This window comes from Salmo trutta, chromosome 2, assembly GCF_901001165.1.
Source record: "Salmo trutta chromosome 2, fSalTru1.1, whole genome shotgun sequence".
Lineage (NCBI taxonomy): Eukaryota > Metazoa > Chordata > Actinopteri > Salmoniformes > Salmonidae > Salmo > Salmo trutta.
The window spans coordinates 4312031-4332030 of record NC_042958.1 but is presented as its reverse complement, the minus strand read 5'-3'; positions in this window follow the sequence as shown (position 1 = coordinate 4332030).

The window sequence follows — 20000 nt, the reverse complement described above, 5'->3', positions numbered from 1 at the left end:
CTCTAATGAGGGACTAGTGGCTGGGTCTACCTTCTCTAATGAGGGGTCTAGTGGCTGGGTCTACCTTCTCTAATGAGGGGACTAGTGGCTGGGTCAACCTTCTCTAATGAGGGGTCTAGTGGCTGGGTCAACCTTCTCTACTGAGGGGACTAGTGGCTGGGTCAACCTTCTCTAATGAGGGGTCTAGTGGCTAGGTCAACCTTCTCTAATGAGGGGTCTAGTGGCTGGGTCAACCTTCTCTAATGAGGGGTCTAGTGGCTGGGTCTACCTTCTCTACTGAGGGGACTAGTGGCTGGGTCTACCTTCTCTAATGAGGGGACTAGTGGCTGGGTCTACCTTCTCTAATGGCTGGTTCTGAAATAGATAATAAACAAAACTGAAATAAACAATATCAAAATGTACAGTAAACATTACACTCACAAAACTTCCAAAAGAATAAAGACATTTCAGATGTCATATTATATGCAAATAGTTAAAGGGAAAATAAATAAACATGAATATTGTATTTACAATGGTGTTTGTTCTTCACTGGTGGCCCTTTTCTTGTGGCAACAGGTCACAAATCTTGCTGCTGTGATGTCACACTGTGGTATTTCACCCAGTAGATATGGGAGTTTATCAACATTGGGTTTATTTAAAAATTCTTTGTGGGTCTGTGTAATCTGAGGGAAATATTAGTCTCTAATATGGTCATACATTTGGCAGGAGGTTAGGAAGTGCAGCTCAGTTTCCACCTCATTTTGTGGGCAGTGTGCACATAGCCTGTCTTCTCTTGAGAGCCAGGTCTGCCTACGGCTGTCTCTCTCAATAGCAAGGCTATGCTCACTGAGTCTGTACATAGTCAAAGCTTTCCTTAAGTTTGGGTAAGTCACAGTGGTCAGGTATTCTGCCACTGTCTACTCTCTGTTTAGGGCCAAATAGCATTCTAGTTTGCTCAGTTTTTTTGTTCATTCTTTCAATGTGTTTTTGTTTTTCTCATGATTTTGTTGGGTCTAATTGTGTTGCTGTCCTGGGGCTCTGTGGGTCTGTTTGTGTTTGTGAACAGAGTCCCAGGACCAGCTTGCTTAGGGGACTCTTCTCCAGGTTCATCTCTCTGTAGGTGATGGGTTTGTTATCCTCTACGGGCTACGGGGGCAGTATTGAGAATTTTGGAAAAAATATGTGCCCATTTTTAACTGCCACCTACACCAACTCAGAAGCTAGGATATGCATATTATTACCAGATTTGGATAGAAAACACTCTGAATTTTCTAAAAAAGTTTGAATGGTGTCTGTAAGTATAACAAAACTCATATTGCAGGCAAAAACCTGTGAAAAATAGATTTAAAAAAATGAGAATTTTGTGACTGTACTATTTAGTGTCATTGTTTTATAGATACCACAGTGAGAAAGGATTCAGTTCGCAACTCCTACTGCTTCCACTAGATGTCAACGATCTTTAGAAAGTTGTTGGAAGCATCTGTCATGAATACAGACCGAATTAGAATGCTTACAAGTTGACACGTCATCACTTCATTTTTTGCGCCTGCGCATGAATCTGAGAAGAGTGTCTTTGTCATAATCGTTTATTCTAGACACTTGATAGGTTGTGTGAAAATATTACTGATGTTTACTGATGTTTCACGTTAAAAATGGACCAAAAGATTAATGCTAAACAACGTTTGACATGTTTGAACAAACATAAATAGATTATTTACTAGGTTTTTTTTAGCTTTTCGGCGTGACTTTACACTGCCCACCTCATTTTGTGGGAGCCTACTGAACGCTAACTATTTGGACATAAATTATGAACTTTGTCAAAAGAAACCACATTTGTTCTGGACCTGGGATCGCTGGCAGCGCCTTCTGATGGAGATAATCAAAGGTAAGGGGATATTTAGAATGTTATTATCGATATTAGATGATGCTAATGCTAACGGTTTAGCTTAGCTTAGCTTATAGCTTAGCTTATGTTGTTAGCATAGTACCCAGTTTATAGCAAAATGTGATTTCCCAGTAAAGTTATTTTGAGATCTGGCCATTCGGTAGCAATTACGAGATGATAATATATTATTCTTTGAATGACAATATTATAATTTACCAATGTTTTCGAATAGTAATTCCGTGATTTGTAATGCTGGATTCACTGGGAGCATTCGAGCCGAAAAAAATTCTGAATTTCACCGCGACTGTAAATGCTGTTTTTGGATATAAATATGAACTTGATGGAACTAAAAATGCATGTATTGTCTAACATAATGTCCTATGAGTGTCATCTGATGCAGATTGTCAAAGGTAAGTGCATAATTCTAGCTAGTTTTCTGTCTGTTGATGCCCTTCTTTGAATTGGCTAAACATTACACGCAGCTATTGTCAATGTACTCTCCTCACATAACCTAACTTTATGCATTCTCCGTAAAGCCTCTGAAAATCGGACAGCGTGGTTAGATTTAGGAGATATATCTTTCAAATGGAGGAAAATAGTTGATTATTTGATTATTTGAAATGATTACTCTTGCAGTTTTGAATTCCCCGCCATGGTCACATGACAATGAATCCCAATACCGGGATAAGATCCTGCCCCCTGGCCTCAACAGGCTATGGAAGGTTTGGGAATCACTTCCTTTTAGGTGGTTGTAGAATTGAACATCTCTTTTCTCTGATTTTGATAATTAGCGGGTATCGGCCTAATTCTGCTCTGCATGCATTATTTGGTGTTTTACGTTGTACACAGAGGATTGTCGTGTCTTTGGCTATGCCGGATTAAGTGATATGACATGCTAACTTATAAAATTATTTCTCTGTAATTGATATTACCTGATTAAGCTAATCATGTAAATGTAATTAACTAGAATGTCGGGGCACCACAGAAGAACGTTTATAGAGCTGTTATCCTCTGAATAAACTCTTAAAATACTTAGTAATATTTTACATCGATAGCAGTCAATCTTAACCCGTATGTTGTTTCAGTCTCATCATGAAAGTTGTAATTCTTGGTTATCTGCACGAACCCAGTCTTTACTAAAATCATCCATACATCAATTGTCTTAAAATAATTTATTTACTACACTAAGTAATTAACAGAAAACATACAAACAGTAATTATCGTCACCAAGGATTGGCATAGTAATGTGCCCTACTGGCTAACAAGCATGGCTGGTCTGTTAGACAATGGGTCATAAAACGGTAAGCTGAGGTTACACAGAGTTCATTAATATTGACAATTGAAGGCTCACTCATTCGGGAACAATTGCAATATCAATATATATTTACGCTCATGTGTCGTCGGGATTCTTGTTGGAGAGTTTTGTTCTGATGGAGAGTTTGTCAGCGTTCTCTCTCTCTCTCTCTCGGTTAGAATGGATCTGTCAGAGCGACATTCATGAATGTCGTCATAGAATGGATGTGGTTGGTCTTCGCGTTCGATGATATAATTTACTTAGCTGCAGACTAATAATTAATATCAAAGACTTGTTCTTATTCTGTCGGTCTCGATAGTAAAAGTTAACCACGTGGTATAGTTCACTTTCAGTAGAGTACTTGGATGGTCAAACCTATGAGCCAACTCGCAATGGAGTGTAGGCCTGGTCTGTAGAAATGTAAATCAGGGGGTGTTTTATAGGGCCCAGAGAACAGGCTTGTCAAATGACGCCTGGTCCTGTATGTGTCCCTGGGGGCGTGCCTATGACTGAGCTAGACTTGGTTACAGAAATATAATTCTATCACATTAACATCAGTACATAGCATCTCAATGTATTACAAATAGCTTTATCCTTAATAATACATTGTATACAACCATGTGGATTCAGTCTCATCGCTGAGGCTATCATGTAGACCGTTTTAGGGTAATATGGCTATATTGTCTCTTCTGAGTATCACAAAATTGTACCAAGCGGATCAGTTCATAGCTGGAGTCTTCATCAATCTTCCATATCTTCTCCAGAACACACATGTCGCTAGGTTCTCCAATTCTATGAGTTGGAAGAATTTCCTTTGTCTCTCTATGAAACATGTTGTAGTAGATTCTCCTCTTGGAATTTTTACAACCCTGGGTTGGGGGGGAAGGTAGGTTGGGTGATGGTACAAAGGGGAGGGGGTCAACTGTCCTTCCTGTACCCAAAGAGGCCAACGTCATGACAGGATATTTTTGCAGAATTCTGCATGCAGAGTCTCAATTTGGTGTTTGTCCCATTTAGTGAATTCTTGGTTGGTGAGCGGACCCCAGACCTCACAACTTTAAAGGGAAATGGGTTCTATAACTGATTAATTATAATTGTTGCAAGATACTAAAAGGTATGTTGAATTTTATGTTCCTTTTTTGATGTCTTAGAAGGACTTTCTTGCCTTGTCTCTCAGATTGTTCACAGCTTTGTGGAAGTTACCTGTGGCGCTGATGTTTAGGCCGTATCTCTGCTCTGTTTCTCTCTGTCTCTCTGTCTCTACCTCTTATCTGGGTGACTTGGCAGTGTCATGTCTATGTAATGGGCAATCTGAATATCAATGGATGTTTATATTAAAACCCAGAAGTGAAGTTTCAGAAGATGTTGGGGGAGAAACCAGCGTTTAAATCTTCAGAGTGAATCTGTCTGTTAGGAGGGGAAGTCATCTTGCCAAGGCACTTCTTTTTTTGAATCATCTTTGATGGGGATTTGATCGGAATCGCCCCGAGGGCTCTACAAGATAGACACACAGTGGGAATATATAGAGGATCAACGCTATAACTGTTAAGGAGTAAAAAGCAGCTCAGAAAATGTCTTTTCAGTTTCTGTCCGTCCAGATAAGGTTTAGAGTAATAGGGAATGTTCGGCTGTCTGACAAAGCAGCAGTGTGGCTGTCTCACAAAGTAGGCTAAATCACACTTAGCGAATTGTTCTCTATCCGCTAGCTGCTATCAAACGGTAGCGCTACAGATAATGAAAACCAATGGCGGGTTGTTAATGTCGTCAGACTTGATCTCAGTCAATGGAAACAGCGAGTCTTGGCGTCGTAACGTAAAAACGTTCGGGGTGTCTTCCAAAGTGCATTCCACCGAGCCCGTCTGCAAGTTGTATTAGTCGTACGTACAGGATACACATGGTATACACCGTCCAATGAAATGCTTACCTCAGGTTACTTCTCCAACATGCAGCAACAATAAGAACTAATAAAAGATAAGAATATGTTGTGTCTTTGGGCACCATTAACTGAAGACATGTTTATCAATTAACTCCCTGTAATTATTATTACGCGATTAAACTGATTAATCGTTTAACTGTAATTAACTAGGAGATCGGGGCACCAAGGAAAATATTCAGATTACAAAGTTATAATTTTCCTAATATAACTTTCCTATATTATAACATTATATATTATATCATATTATCTGACCGATTATCTTCTGGTTTAAATGGTGTATTTTACCTCGCGTCCAGTCTCATTCCAAACGTCGTAAATTGTTGTATCTGCACGAACCCAGTCTTTACTAAAATCATCCATACATCAACTGTCTTAAAATCATTTATTTACTAAACAAAGTAATTCACAGAAACTATACAAACAGTAATTATCGTCACAAAGAATTGGTAGAGAAATGTGCCCTAGTGGGCTAAACAGGCATGGCTGGTGTCTTGTTAAAACAAAGGGTCACAAAGGGCAGCTGAGGAGGCACACAGAGTTCATTAATATTAACAATTGATATGCTAATCCTTTGCACATGAACGCTCACTCATTCGGGAACAATTGCAATCAATATATATTTACGCTCAGTGTGTCGTCGGGATCCTTGTTGAAGAGTTCTGTTCTGATGGAGAGTTTTGTTCTCTCTCTCTCTCTCCCTCTCTCTCTCTCTCTCTCTCTCTCTCTCTCCTCTCTCTCTCCTCTCTCTCTCTCTCTCTCTCTCTCTCTCTCTCTCTCTCTCTCTCTCTCTCTCTCTCTCTCTCTCGTAGCAGTGTCCAAAATGGCACCCTATTCCCTATGGGCTGTGGTCAAAAGTAGTGCACCCTATTCCCTATCAAATCAAATTTATTTATATAGCCCTTCGTACATCAGCTGAAATCTCAAAGTGCTGTACAGAAACCCAGCCTAAAACCCCAAACAGCAAGCAATGCATGTGAAAGAAGCACGGTGGCTGGGAAAAACTCCCTAGGAAAAACTCCTGAGAAAGGCCAAAAACCTAGGAAGAAACCTAGAGAGGAACCAGGCTATGAGGGGTGGCCAGTCCTCTTCTGGCTGTGCCGGGTGGATATTATAACAGAACATGGTCAAGATGTTAAAATGTTCGTAAATGACCAGCATGGTCAAATAATAATAATCATAGTAGTTGTCGAGGGTGCAACAAGCACGTCCGGTGAACAGGTCAGGGTTCCGTAGCCGCAGGCAGAACAGTTGAAACTGGAGCAGCAGCATGGCCAGGTGGACTGGGGACAGCAAGGGCTCTGGTCAAAGGTAGTGCACCCTATTCCCTATGGGCTCTGGTCAAAGGTAGTGCACCCTATTCCCTATGGGCTCTGGTCAAAAGTAGTGCACCCTATTCCCTATAGGCCCTGGTTAAAGGTAGTGCACTACATAGGGAATAGAGTGTTATTTGAGGCGCAACCATAGTGTTATGAAGAGATTTACAAACCTGTGTGTGTCTCTCTCTGTGTGTGTCTCTCTCTGTGTGTGTGTGTGTGTCTCTGTGTGTGTGTGTGTGTGTGTGTGTGTGTGTGTGTGTGTGTGTGTGTCTCTGTGTGTGTGTGTGTGTGTGTGAGAGACATCCCTTCTAATACCTCTCATGTCCCAGGTTGGCAGTCAGCCAGCGTTCAGGTTAATTTTAGGCTCAGCGTTTAGCTGAAGGAGTGAGGCGAGTGAAAGGAGGAGAAACGTCTCTCTTTACATTATGAGCTATTGCCTCTTATAAACCAGATAGTTTGGCTCCTGGATACTGATTGGCAGAGAGAATATATACCACGGTATGTTGCAAAACTACTCGTTACTGCTCTAACTACGTTGGTAACCAGTTTATAATAGCATTAAGGCACCTCAAGGGTTTGTGGTATATGGTCAATATACCACGGCCAATAAGGGATTATACCACGGCCAATAAGGGAATATACCACGGCCAATAAGGGATTATACCACGGCCAATAAGGGATTATACCACGGCCAATAAGGGATTATACCACGGCCAATAAGGGATTATACCACGGCCAATAAGGGATTATACCACGGCCAATAAGGGATTATACCACGGCCAATAAGGGATTATACCACGGCCAATAAGGGATTATACCACGGCCAATAAGGGAATATACCACGGCCAATAAGGGATTTATCCACGGCCAATAAGGGAATATACCACGGCCAATAAGGGATTATACCACGGCCAATAAGGGATTTATCCACGGCCAATAAGGGATTATACCACGGCCAATAAGGGATTTATCCACGGCCAATAAGGGATTATACCACGGCCAATAAGGGATTTATCCACGGCCAATAAGGGATTTATCCACGGCCAATAAGGGATTTATCCACGGCCAATAAGGGATTTATCCACGGCCAATAAGGGATTATACCACGGCCAATAAGGGGGGGGGGGATTATCCACGGCCAATAGGGATTTATCCAGGCACTCTGCGTTGAGTAGTGCGTAAGAACAGCTCTTAGCCGTGGTATATTGGCCATATACCACACCCCCCTCGGACCTTATTGCTTAATTATAACATGGTATTGTTGAATACTTGATTCTGATTGGCTTGAAAGGCATTCTATAGAGTGCATTATTTCCCTATAATGCACAGTATAATTCAGTGGCAATGAAGTTCATATTTACATGTTCTGTGTTTAAGCAAAAGTCGAATTGAAAACATTATCGTCATTGTAGAATTTGATTTTCAAGCTAGGACTGATGGTTTGGTTAACTAAACTAGAAAGTTTGTTTATCTTGTTACCAAGCAACTACTGTAGATATCTTGTAAACTTGCTAGCTACTTTAATCGAGGTGAAGACATTTCTGGAGGTAAATGATTTCTGGAGGTAAATGATTTCTGGAGGTAAATGATTTCTGGAGATAAATGATTTCTGGAGGTAAACGATTTCTGGAGGTAAACGAAGACATTTGTAGAGGTAAATAAAGACATTTGTAGAGGTAAATGAAGACATTTCTGGAGGTAAAGTGTTAAATTATAGGCCTAGCCGTAGAATCAGGATAATCAACTGGAGGCGCTATGCGTTCTAATGCTTCGTGGTGCGTACTCCAAAACATTCCCCCTTCACAATAACAGCTCTAACAGGGCTAGAACTTACTAGTTGGAAAGGTGGCATCCTATGACGGTGCCACGTTGAAAGTCACTGAGCTTTTCAGTACGGGCCATTCAACTGCCAATGTTTGTCTATGGAGATTGCATGGGTGTGCGCTCGATTTTATACACCAGTCAGCAAACGGGTGTAGCTGAAATAGCCGAATCCACTAGTTTGAAGAGGTGTCCACATTCTCTCTCTCTCTCTCTCTCTCTCTCTCCTCTCTCTCTCTCTCATCTCTCTCTCTCTCTCTCTCTCTCTCTCTCTCTCTCTCTCTCTCTCTCTCTCTCTCTCTCTCTCTCTCTCTCTCTCTCTCTCTCTCTCTCCTTGTTTAATTACCCTTTGACAGGCCACAGGCGTACATACTGAGCTGTGTAAGCAATTCAGCTGCCTTGTGTGTGTACATCTATGTGGGACAGGAGGGATGCTGGGTAGGGGATAGAAGGGATGCTGGGTAGGGGTAAGACCCACCATTAGGCTTTCACACATCAAATATGATATCATAAGTCAAAAATATTTTTTGTTTCTCCTGGTCTTCCAAAGCTATGAAGCCTAAATGGCCACCCACGTCATGTTCTAAGACAGTAAAATATATTAGGACAGATGTCACTCTACTACCCCCCCCCCCCCACAGACCTAGCTAGCTGTGATGTCACTCCCCTGCTCACTATAAACATGTGTCTCTGATCTGACCACAGACCTAGCTATCTGTGATGTCTGGGGCTGTTATGGTGACCGTATTGCGGGAGAAAACAGAGTGATGGCCTCTATTAAAAAGAGGAGGATCCCATTATCTTTCTATAGGCTAGGCCTACTATATTTATTTCTCAACTTTCCTAATATTAAGCACATTGCATATATTTACAACAGGAGTATAGCCTACCTGGCTGGCATGAAAATAAACCACGGGGAAAAGCGTCCTCTATTCGCTATTTAAGTACATAGATGACATGTATTTTTCCCCTGTCCCTGTTTCAAGGTGTATGATAATGGTCCATTCTAAATCAAAACTAATATCACACATGTATTATTTAGTATATGTAAAGACAAGACTAAATCAAGAATAGTCTAATGGGGGGACAATATTGTCCTATCACTTGTGAATGATGTATTATCACTTGTGAATGATGCCCAGCCTGTGCAGTAAGGCAAGAAACAGAGCATACCTGTTTTTTTGTGCTACTCTTTCAAATCATACGTCATGTAGGCCCATCGGCCTATATGTTTTAATAAGGTTTGGCCAAATAACTAAAGTGGCCAAATAACTTATTTTAAAATGAACCACATTAATTCTCTTTACAACGGGTGGAGAGCCTATAACTGGCATACATACGCAGCGTGTAAATTTCAAGTTTGGGGAAGTTAATTTTCAACAAAAAAATGCACCTTTTTATAATAAAAGCATTACATGCATAATCGCATTTGCGGTCACGTTGGAGAATGGTGTTTTCCAGCTAATTGATTGCATTTTGGAACATTTGCAGTTATAACCTACTGCCATGTGTGCATTGCTGTGCTTATAATGTTAAGAAATAGCCTAATAGTTTATCAACATTTTAAGCTAAACGTTCTGATCTGTTGCATCAGTCTCATTGCTTAACAAAAAAATAGTTTTTTTCATGCTAATGGTTGTATTAATTTGGGATCTATTGCAAAAAAAATATCCACCGAAATTGTTGCAACCCCTATTACTAGCCAGTTCAACCTCTCTTCGTATCATCTGAGATTCCCAAAGATTGGAAAGCTGCCGCGGTCATCCCACTCTTCAAATGGGGAGACACTCTAAACCCAAACTGTTATAGAGAGAGAGCGAGAGAGAGAGCTAGAGCGAGAGAGAGCTAGAGCGAGAGAGAGCTAGAGAGAGAGAGAGAGAGCTAGATAGAAAGAGAGCTAGAGAGAGAGAGAGAGAGAAAGAGAGCTAGAGAGAGAGAGAGAGAGAGAGAGAGAGCGAGATCGAGAGAGAGAGAGCGAGATCGAGAGAGAGAGCGAGATCGAGAGAGAGAGCGAGATCGAGAGAGAGAGAGAGAGATCGAGAGAGAGAGAGAGAGAGCGAGAGCGAGAGCGAGCGAGAGAGAGCGAGATCGAGAGAGAGAGAGAGAGAGATCGAGAGAGAGCGAGATCGAGAGAGAGCGAGATCGCTAGAGAGAGAGAGCGCTAGAGAGAGAGAGCGCTAGAGAGAGAGAGCGCTAGAGAGAGAGAGCGCTAGAGAGAGAGAGCGCTAGAGAGAGAGAGCGCTAGAGAGAGAGAGAGAGAGCTAGATATATAGAGAGAGAGAGCTAGATATATAGAGAGAGAGAGCTAGATATATAGAGAGAGAGAGCTAGATATATAGAGAGAGAGAGCTAGATATATAGAGAGAGAGAGCTAGATATATAGAGAGAGAGAGCTAGATATATAGAGAGCTAGAGAGAGAGAGAGCTAGAGAGAGAGAGAGCTAGAGAGAGAGAGCTAGAGAGAGAGAGAGAGCTAGAGAGAGAGAGAGCTAGAGAGAGAGAGAGCTAGAGAGAGAGAGAGAGAGCTAGAGAGAGAGCTAGAGAGAGCTAGAGAGAAAGAGCTAGAGAGAGAGATAAAGAGAGAGCTAGAGAGAAAGAGCTAGAGAGAGAGAGCTAGAGAGAGAGAGCTAGAGAGAGAGAGAGAGCTAGATAGAGAGAGAGAGCTAGATAGAGAGAGAGAGCTAGAGAGAGAGAGAGAGCTAGAGAGAGAGAGCTAGAGAGAGAGAGAGAGAGAGCTAGAGCGAGAGAGAAAGAGAGCGAGAGAGAGAGAGAGAGCGAGAGAGAGAGAATCCTCCCAGGTTCTTCCAGTGGTTGCCTAATACCTTATTAGCCCTAACCCTAACCCTTATTATGACAGGTTCCTGGAGGAACAGACTGCACACTGAGCACAGCTTGCTGCAGCTGCTAGTGAGGCTGCATGGTGGTGTCCTCCATCACTCTCTCCCACCTCTTCTCTCCCTCCCTTTCTCCCTCCACCACTCTCCCATCTCTCCCTCCCTCCCCTTCTCTCCCTCCCTCTCCCATGCTATTCTCTACAGGATCAGTACTTCTCCTCTTTGCTCTGTCGTTCCTGGCTACTAGCTGGGTCACAGCAGCGTTTTAGCCTGAAGGGTTAGAACACTGTACAGTCTTTCTCTCTCGCTCTCTCGATCTCTCTCTCTCTCGCTTTCTCGCTCTCTCGATCTCTCTCTCTCGATCTCTCTCTCTCTCTCGATCTCTCTCTCTAGCTCTCTCTCTCTCTCTAGCTCTCTCTCTCTCTCTCTCTCTCTCGCTTTCTCTCTAGCTCTCTCTCTCTCTCGCTTTCTCTCTCGCTCTCTCTCTCTCTCTCTCTCACTTTCTCTCTCGCTCTCTCTATCTCTCTCTCAATTCAATTCAATTCGCTTTATTGGCATGACGTAACAATGTACATATTGCCAAAGCTTACTTTGGATATTTACAATATAAAAATAAATAAAATGAGAATCAAAATTGTCAACGGGACAACAGTAACAACAATAACCAACGGTCAATATAACCATACATTCAACAATAACAATAATCATACAGTAGAGGACATGTGCAGGTTTATTGGTCTGTCAGACACTGTCCCTCAACTTATGGCAGGCAGCAATGTAGTGCGCTGCCAACCCACAGCTCTCTGCGTCTCTCTATATCTAGCTCTCTCTCTATATATCTAGCTCTCTCTCTCTCTATATATATATCTAGCTGTCTCTCTATATCTCTCTCTATATATCTTGGAACTCTGAAGAAAGCATCTTACCAGCATGCAGTGGTGGCTGTGTTTTCAGCCATGCTCGTTTCTCATTCTCCTGCTGTTTTGTGCTATTCTGCTTGCTGCAGTGGAGCTGAAAGGTGCTGACAGGGCGGTCATGCGAAATTCATATCCAGGGTTGAGCTGTACGATCCCAGGTTCCTATTGGGAGGCTTTAGAAACAGCGGGTAGGGAACAGGGTGCCATTTGGGACACAGGCGCGCAGCTTCTGCGTACTGCCACCAAACCCCATCTAATACATCAAGAGAAGGAGGTGTAAACAGAAATGACCTCCTAGAGTCTTCATTGAGCCTGAGATCTGCCAGTCAGTACAGGACTCAATGCACAAATATCCCTGAGAGAGAGGTTTCGTCTCAAATGGCACCCTATTCCCTATTTAGTGCACTACTTTTGACCAGAGACTATACTGGTTCTGTGGCATTTGGGACACGTGATAAGGGCTCCCTCCCTTCCTCCGCCAAGGACTCATTCATTAGCCCAAGGTCAACCTCTGGTCCGTTTCTCTACTGCGAGGCCTTATTATTATTAAGGGTGAATTTAATATCCAGTGAAAATCCTTCATTTTCCCCCGTGTCAATGATTTACTGACAGACCAGAATGCCCCTCTTCTGGGTTCATACAGGGAGCAACATAAAGAAACAGACATCTCTGCTCAGATGTCTTATAATCTGTATTGGTACTCCCTCCCTCCCTCACTCCCTCCCTCCCTCGTCAAATAGTGTTATTTACCTACGAGGCTTTTATAGGGATAAACCATTGAGAATTGTAGCTGACGTACTGAAATACTGTAGCCGCCTTCCCCTGTGGACTACTGTCATTAAGATATAAGGGATGTACACAAGCAAGTCATATGGGGTCTGTACAGTAGCTCGTCATCTCAAATCAATACGCTGTAAGTAAGAAAAGCCTGGTCCGAGCCAGAAAATGTCCCTGTAGTGCATTACATAGGGAATAGGATGCTTTATGGGACGTAGACAGTGAAGTCTCTTTAGAGTAAAAGGCCTCTGTTAATGAGCTCTGACTGAAAGCTATAGGGCATCCTAGGCTCCTGTCCAAGTCTTCCATTAAATTAATGAGGGGGAAAACTACCCCATTAGTTATTACAGAAGGGGCATTAAAACTGAGCTTTCTGCCCCACTACAGTCCACCTGGGTCGCCTATAGTTTCTCATGCATTCATAGACACAGTGGACATCACAAATTGAACCCTATTCCATGTATGGTGCACTACTGTTGACCATAGCCCGAAATAGGCTACCGACTCAGACAGAGAAACATCCCTGGGGAATCACCATATCAGATGAAGTAGATTCATAGAACTGCTATACAGTTCACACAGTGATGGTTTACTAATGCTTTTCCTTTTGTTTCTACCTGGTGGAATGTTTTGGCTGGGGTTTTCATATAAGCCCTTTTGGGTTTCCAACCGCACCTGTACACCATTTTTACCTTGTTGTTATCTGTACTGTTTTGTTTGTCACTTGTCTTCTTTGGTGCCAAAAAAATAAAAATAAATCAAACGTCATGTCATTGTTAATCCAAGTAAATTCCCTCCTGGAACCCGTAGAATTGGAATGCAGTGGGAACTCTGATTTGGAACCTTGTGAGTCTTGATGTTATTCTAGAATGTACATGTTGGGTTCTGGTGAGGGGGATAGGCTGGCTAGCCATATTTGCTCAATTAAGCTGGTGCCCAGACTGCAGGGAGGTGAGTTTGGACTTTCCCTGGTCTCTCTGCACGCACACACAGACACACACACACACACACACACACACACACAATCGGTGGTCCTGTGGAGTTCAGTCTCCATGTAAAGGTTCAGAATTAATCAAAGGAGCGTGTTTAAACTGCGATGGAGCCACCATCATCGCTGGGAAAGGAAACTGTGATGTCACGGGCCCCTCATGTCTTACAAGTTCATATACATCAATGGCTTAGGTGGCTGGAATCTGACAATTGTTAGGGCCTTCCTCTGACACCGCCTGGTATAGATGTCAGGGATGTCATTTAGCTTGGCCCCAGTGATGTGCTGGGCCGTACGCACTACCCTCTGTAGCGCCTTGCAGTCGGATGCCAAGCAGTTGCCGTACCAAGTGGTGATGCAGTGATGTGGACAACCAAGAACTTGAAGCTCTCAACCCGCTCCACTACAGCCCCATCGATGTGGATGGGGGTGCTTGCTCACCTCTCCATTTCCTGTAGTCCACGATCAGCTCCTTTGTCTCGCTGACGATAAGGGAAAGTTTGTTGTCCTGGCACCACACTGCCAGGTCTCCGACCTCCTCCCTATAGGCTGCCTCATTGTCGTCTGTGATCAGTCCTACCACCGTTGTGTCTTCAGCATACTTGATGATGGTGGGGGAGTTATGTGCGGTCAAGCAGTTGTAGATGAACAGGCAGTAAAGTAGGGGACTAAACACACACCCCTGAAGGACCCCTGTCTTGATGGTCAGCATGGCGAATGCGTTGTTGCTTGCTTTCACCACCTGGGGGGCAGCCCGTCATGAAGTCCAGGATCCAGTTGCAGAGGTAGGAGTTCAGTCCCTTGGAGGGGGCTCTGGTGTTGAATGCTGAGCTGTAGTCAATGAACAGCATTCTTACATAGGTATTCCTTTCATCCAGGTGGGTGAGGGCAGTGTGGATTGCAGTAGAGATTGCGTCATCTGCGGATCTGTTGAGGCGGTATGTGAATTGGAGTGGGTCTAGGGTGTCTGGGATGATGACCAGCCTTTCAAAACATTTCATGGCTATAGATGTGAGTGCTACTGGGTGATAATCATTTAGATTTAGGAAGATTACCTTGGCGTTCTTGGGCATGGGGACTATGGTGGTCTGCTTGAAACAAGTTGTTATTACAGACCGAGTCAGGGATAGGTTGAAAATGTCAGTGAAGACACTTGCTAGCTGGTAAGCACATGCTCTGAGTACGCGTCTGGCCCTGCGAACTTGTAAATGTTAATGTTAACATGTTTAAAGGTCTTACATCGGCTACGAAGAGCGAGATCACACAGTTGTCCGGAACAGCTGGTGCTCTCATCATGGTTCAGTGTTGCTTGCCTCGAAGCGAGCATAGAAGGCATTTAGCTCGTCTGGTACGCTCGCGTTGCTGGGAAGCTCGCAGCTGGGTTTCCCTTTGTAATCCTTAATAGTTTGCAAGCCCTGCCACATCTGTGGAGCGTCAGATCCGGCGTAGTAGGATTCGATCTTGGTGCTGTATTGATGCTTTACCTGTTTGATGGCTCAGTGCGGATGTTGCCTGTAATCCATGGCTTTTGGATTTATAGAATGTATTTATCTCCCTCCATGAGATCAGTATTTATAGAATGTATTTATCTCTCTCCATGGGATCAGTATTTATAGAATGTATTTATCTCTCTCCTTGGGATCAGTATTTATAGAATGTATTTATCTCTCTCCATGGGGGGAAGTATTTATAGAATGTGTGTCTGTCTGTGGATAACCTGTGGGTAATATGGCCTTGTCTTGGTTAAATTCATCAGCTAGGATGAACCCTGGTGTCACGTCCTGACCAGTATAAGTGTTAATTGTTATGGTAGTTTGGTCAGGACGTGGCAGAGGGTATTTGTTTTATGTGGTTCGGGGTGGTGGTTTATTTAGTAGGGCATTTGATTTATGTATTCCGGGGTTTTTGGGCACTGTGTTATATTCATGTATTTCTATGTTTAGTCTAGTGAGTCTGGTTCTATGTTTAGTTAATTGGGGTGGGACTCTCAATTGAAGGCAGGTGTTGTCTATTTGCCTTTGATTGAGAGTCCTATATATTAGGGTGTGTTTGTAATTTGTGGGAGATTGTTTCTTGTTTAGCGTGTGTGAGCCTGACGAGACTGTTTTTGTTGATCGTGAGTTCGTTGTGTTTATTATTTTGGTGTTCACTTTTGAGTTTAATAAACGTCAAGATGAGCATCCACATATCTGCTGCATTTTGGTCCTCCTTTCCCAGCGACAACCGTGACACCTGGGGACTTGTTGGATTTGTTGCCAGAACAGATACAGTGAGGGAAAAAAGTATTTGATCCCCTGCTGATTTTGTATGTTTGCCCACTGACAAAGAAATGATCAGTCTATAATTTTAATGGTAGGTTTATTTGAACAGTGAGACAGAATAACAACAAAAAAATCCAGAAAAACACATGTAAAAAATGTTATAAATTGATTTGCATTTTAATGAGGGAAATAAGTATTTGACCCCTCCGCAAAACATGACTTAGTACTTGGTGGCAAAACCCTTGTTGGCAATCACAGAGGTCAGACGTTTCTTGTAGTTGGCCACCAGGTTTGCAAACATCTCAGGAGGGATTTTGTCCCACTCCTCTTTGCAGATCTTCTCCAAGTCATTAAGGTTTCGAGGCTGACGTTTGGCAACTCGAACCTTCAGCTCCCTCCACAGATTTTCTATGGGATTAAGGTCTGGAGACTGGCTAGGTCACTCCAGGACCTTAATGTGCTTCTTCTTGAGCCACTCCTTTGTTGCCTTGGCCGTGTGTTTTGGGTCATTGTCATGCTGGAATACCCATCCACGACCCATTTTCAATGCCCTGGCTGAGGGAAGGAGGTTCTCACCCAAGATTTGACGGTACATGGCCCAGTCCAAGATCCTCCCGTGTAGTTCTGGGCTGATTCCTCACCGTTCTCATGATCATTGCAACTCCACAAGGTGAGATCTTGCATGGAGCCCCAGGCCGAGGGAGATTGACAGTTCTTTTGTGTTTCTTCCATTTGCGAATAATCGCACCAACTGTTGTCACCTTCTCACCAAGCTGCTTGGCGATGGTCTTGTAGCCCATTCCAGCCTTGTGTAGGTCTACAATCTTGTCCCTGACATCCTTAGAGAGCTCTTTGGTCTTGGCCATGGTGGAGAGTTTGGAATCTGATTGATTGATTGCTTCTGTGGACCGATGTCTTTTATACAGGTAACAAACTGAGATTAGGAGCACTCCCTTTAAGAGTGTGCTCCTAATCTCAGCTCGTTACCTGTATAAAAGACACCTGGGAGCCAGAAATCTTTCTGATTGAGAGGGGGTCAAATACTTATTTCCCTTATTAAAATGCAAATCAATTTATAACTTTTTTGACATGCGTTTTTCTGGATTTTATTGTTGTTATTCTGTCTCTCACTGTTCAAATAAACCTTCCTTTAAAATTATAGACTGATCCTTTCTTTGTCAGTGGGCAAACGTACAAAATCAGCAGAAGATCAAATACTTTTTTCCCCCACTGTAGAGGTAAGCAACAGCGTTCAGATAGAGGATTATGTCCCAAATGGCATTCTATTCCCTATTGGGAGCTGGTCAAAAGTAGTGCACTATATAGGGTATAGGGGGCCATTTGGGACGTGCGCTGAGGCAGACACTTGGCCATTCACACTGAAGGTGACTCCTCCAAAGCAGTAGCGAACAGCGTGACATCCCAAATAGCACCCTATTCCCTAAATGGTGGTCTAATGTAGTGCACTATGTAGGGAATGAGGTGTCACTTGGAACTCAACCCAGTTCTGTTTGATGATAAAAGTATATTGGGCAGATAGAGAGTAGATTGGTTTTGCCGCATAGGGCCTACAGAGTAGAGATGAACAGGAGGCCTGTATTAGGGCCTACAGAGTAGAGATGACCAGGAGGCCTATATTAAGGTCTACAGAGTAGAGATGGATAGGAGGCCTGTATTAAGGTCTACAGAGTAGAGATGAACAGGAGGCCTGTATTAAGGTCTACAGAGTAGAGATGAACAGGAGGCCTGTATTAAGGCCTACATAGACTGTGTATGGGCTAACATTTGGACTGTTATTGTCCAGTTGACTTTAATATTAACCCTTTTTAAATGATTGACGTTCATTATGGACCCCATGCCATTGTATGTGTGTATTGGTGTTTCTCTCTCTCTCTCTGTGTGTGTGAGTGAGTGTGTTTGTAAACAGTTTATGGAGGGTGAAAAAAGGGGGGAATTGAAGGGGATAAAGTTGTGTCTAAAGCAGCACATAACTCCTGTGCTATGTGGAGCATTTGGTGAATGATAAGCCAGTGTTGAACCAATTACACAGACCGTTAACTGAGCCTGGACCCAGAGTGTGTGTGTGTGTGTGTGTGTGTGTGTGTGTGTGTGTGTGTGTGTGTGTGTGTGTGTGTAGTCATTTAAGAGTGGGAGCCCCCAGGTTTATTAAAGCACAATGTGATAGAGAGGTTAAAATATTTGAAAAACCCTTGAGAAATAGTTATGAACCCATTAGAGCTCCTCCGTGTTATTCTAATGAAACAGGTTTCCACATCAAGGTCTGAAAGAAACAAACAAAAGATGTGTGTCAGTGTGTGTGTGTCAGTGCGTGTGTGTGTGTGTGTGTGTGTCAGTGTGTGTGTGTGTGTGTGTGTGTGTGTCAGTGTGTGTGTGTGTGTGTGTGTCAGTGTGTGTCAGTGTGCGCGTGTCAGTGTGTGTGTGTGTGTCAGTGTGTGTGTGTGTGTCAGTGTGTGTGTGTCAGTGTGTGTAGTATAGACTTCATCCCTCACCCTGCCATTACTGATTTACACTACAATTCCATCCTGAGCAATAACTGTTTTAATACTGCTCTGAATAATGAATGTTATTAATAACAAAACAATCAAGCAGAAATATCTCACTGGTAATAAACGTCAGGTCAGCTCGACTGAGTCCCAAATTGCCAACTATTTGCAATACGTTTGATCAGAGCTGTATGGGTATATCACGACTTCCTCCAAAGTCGGTTCCTCTCCTTGTTCGGGGCGGCGTTCGGCGGTCGACGTCACCGGTCTTCTAGCCATCGCCGCTCCACCTTTCATTTTCCATTTGTTTTGTCTTGTTTTCCTGCACACCTGGTTTACATCTCTTCATAATTACTATGTGTATTTAGCCCTCTGTTCCCTCCATGTATGTGTGGGGTATTGTTTATTGTCAGGTTGGCACGTTTTCGGCTGGTTTGCGCCGGGTTTTGTTTTACACCCGTGCTTTGTGGCAGCTGGTACTTTGTGCTAGGTTATTGTACTTTGTGCTGCCTCATTTGTTCTTTGGGCATTTGTTTTTGTGACGCGGTTGCGTTCTGTTCTAATAATTGCCTCAGTAAAGTGCTTTGTCCACTCATCTCTGCTCTCCTGCGCCTGACTTCCATGCACCAGCTACACCCATTAATGACAGGGTAGCCCTAAAGTAGTGCATCATATAGGGAATATAGTATCATTTGGGACTGACACAGTGTCTGTAATCACGTACTGGGCAGAATAAACTAAACATGGATGGATGAATCCCTGCCCCGCTGTTTTAACAGTATGTCATGACGTTGGCCTCTTTGAGTACAGGGAGGACAGTTGACCCCCTCCCCCCTTGCACCATCCCCCAACCTACCTCCCCCACCCAGGCCCTGTGTGAAGGGGTGGTAAAATTCCAGAGGAGAATCTTACAACCACATGGCCCAGTTGAGACACAGAGGGGTCCCATAGAGAGACACAGGAAATTCTTCCAACTCACAGAATTGGGGAACCGAATGACATTTGTGTTCTGGAGAAGGTATGGAAGATTGGTGAAGAATCCAGCTACGAACTGGTCCGCTTGGTACAATTTTGTGATACTCAGAAGAGACAATATAGCCATATTACCCTAAAACGGTCTACATGATAGCCTCAGCGATGGGACTTGCATCCACATGGTTGTATAAAATGTATTAATAAGCATAAAGCTATTTGTAATACATTGAGATGCTATGTACTGATGTTAATGTGATAGAATTGTATTTCTGTACCAAGCTTAACTCAGTCATCGGCACGCCCCCCCCAGGGACACAGACAGGACCAGGCGTCATGTGACATGTTCACTATAAAACTATACCCTGAGCTACTTTCTTCAGACCAGGCCTCCACTCCATTGCGAGAAGTTGGCCAATAGGTTTGACCATCCAATTCCTCTACTGAAAGTGAACTATACCACGTGGTTAACTTTTAGACTATTGATACCGACAGAATAAGAACAAGTCTTTGATA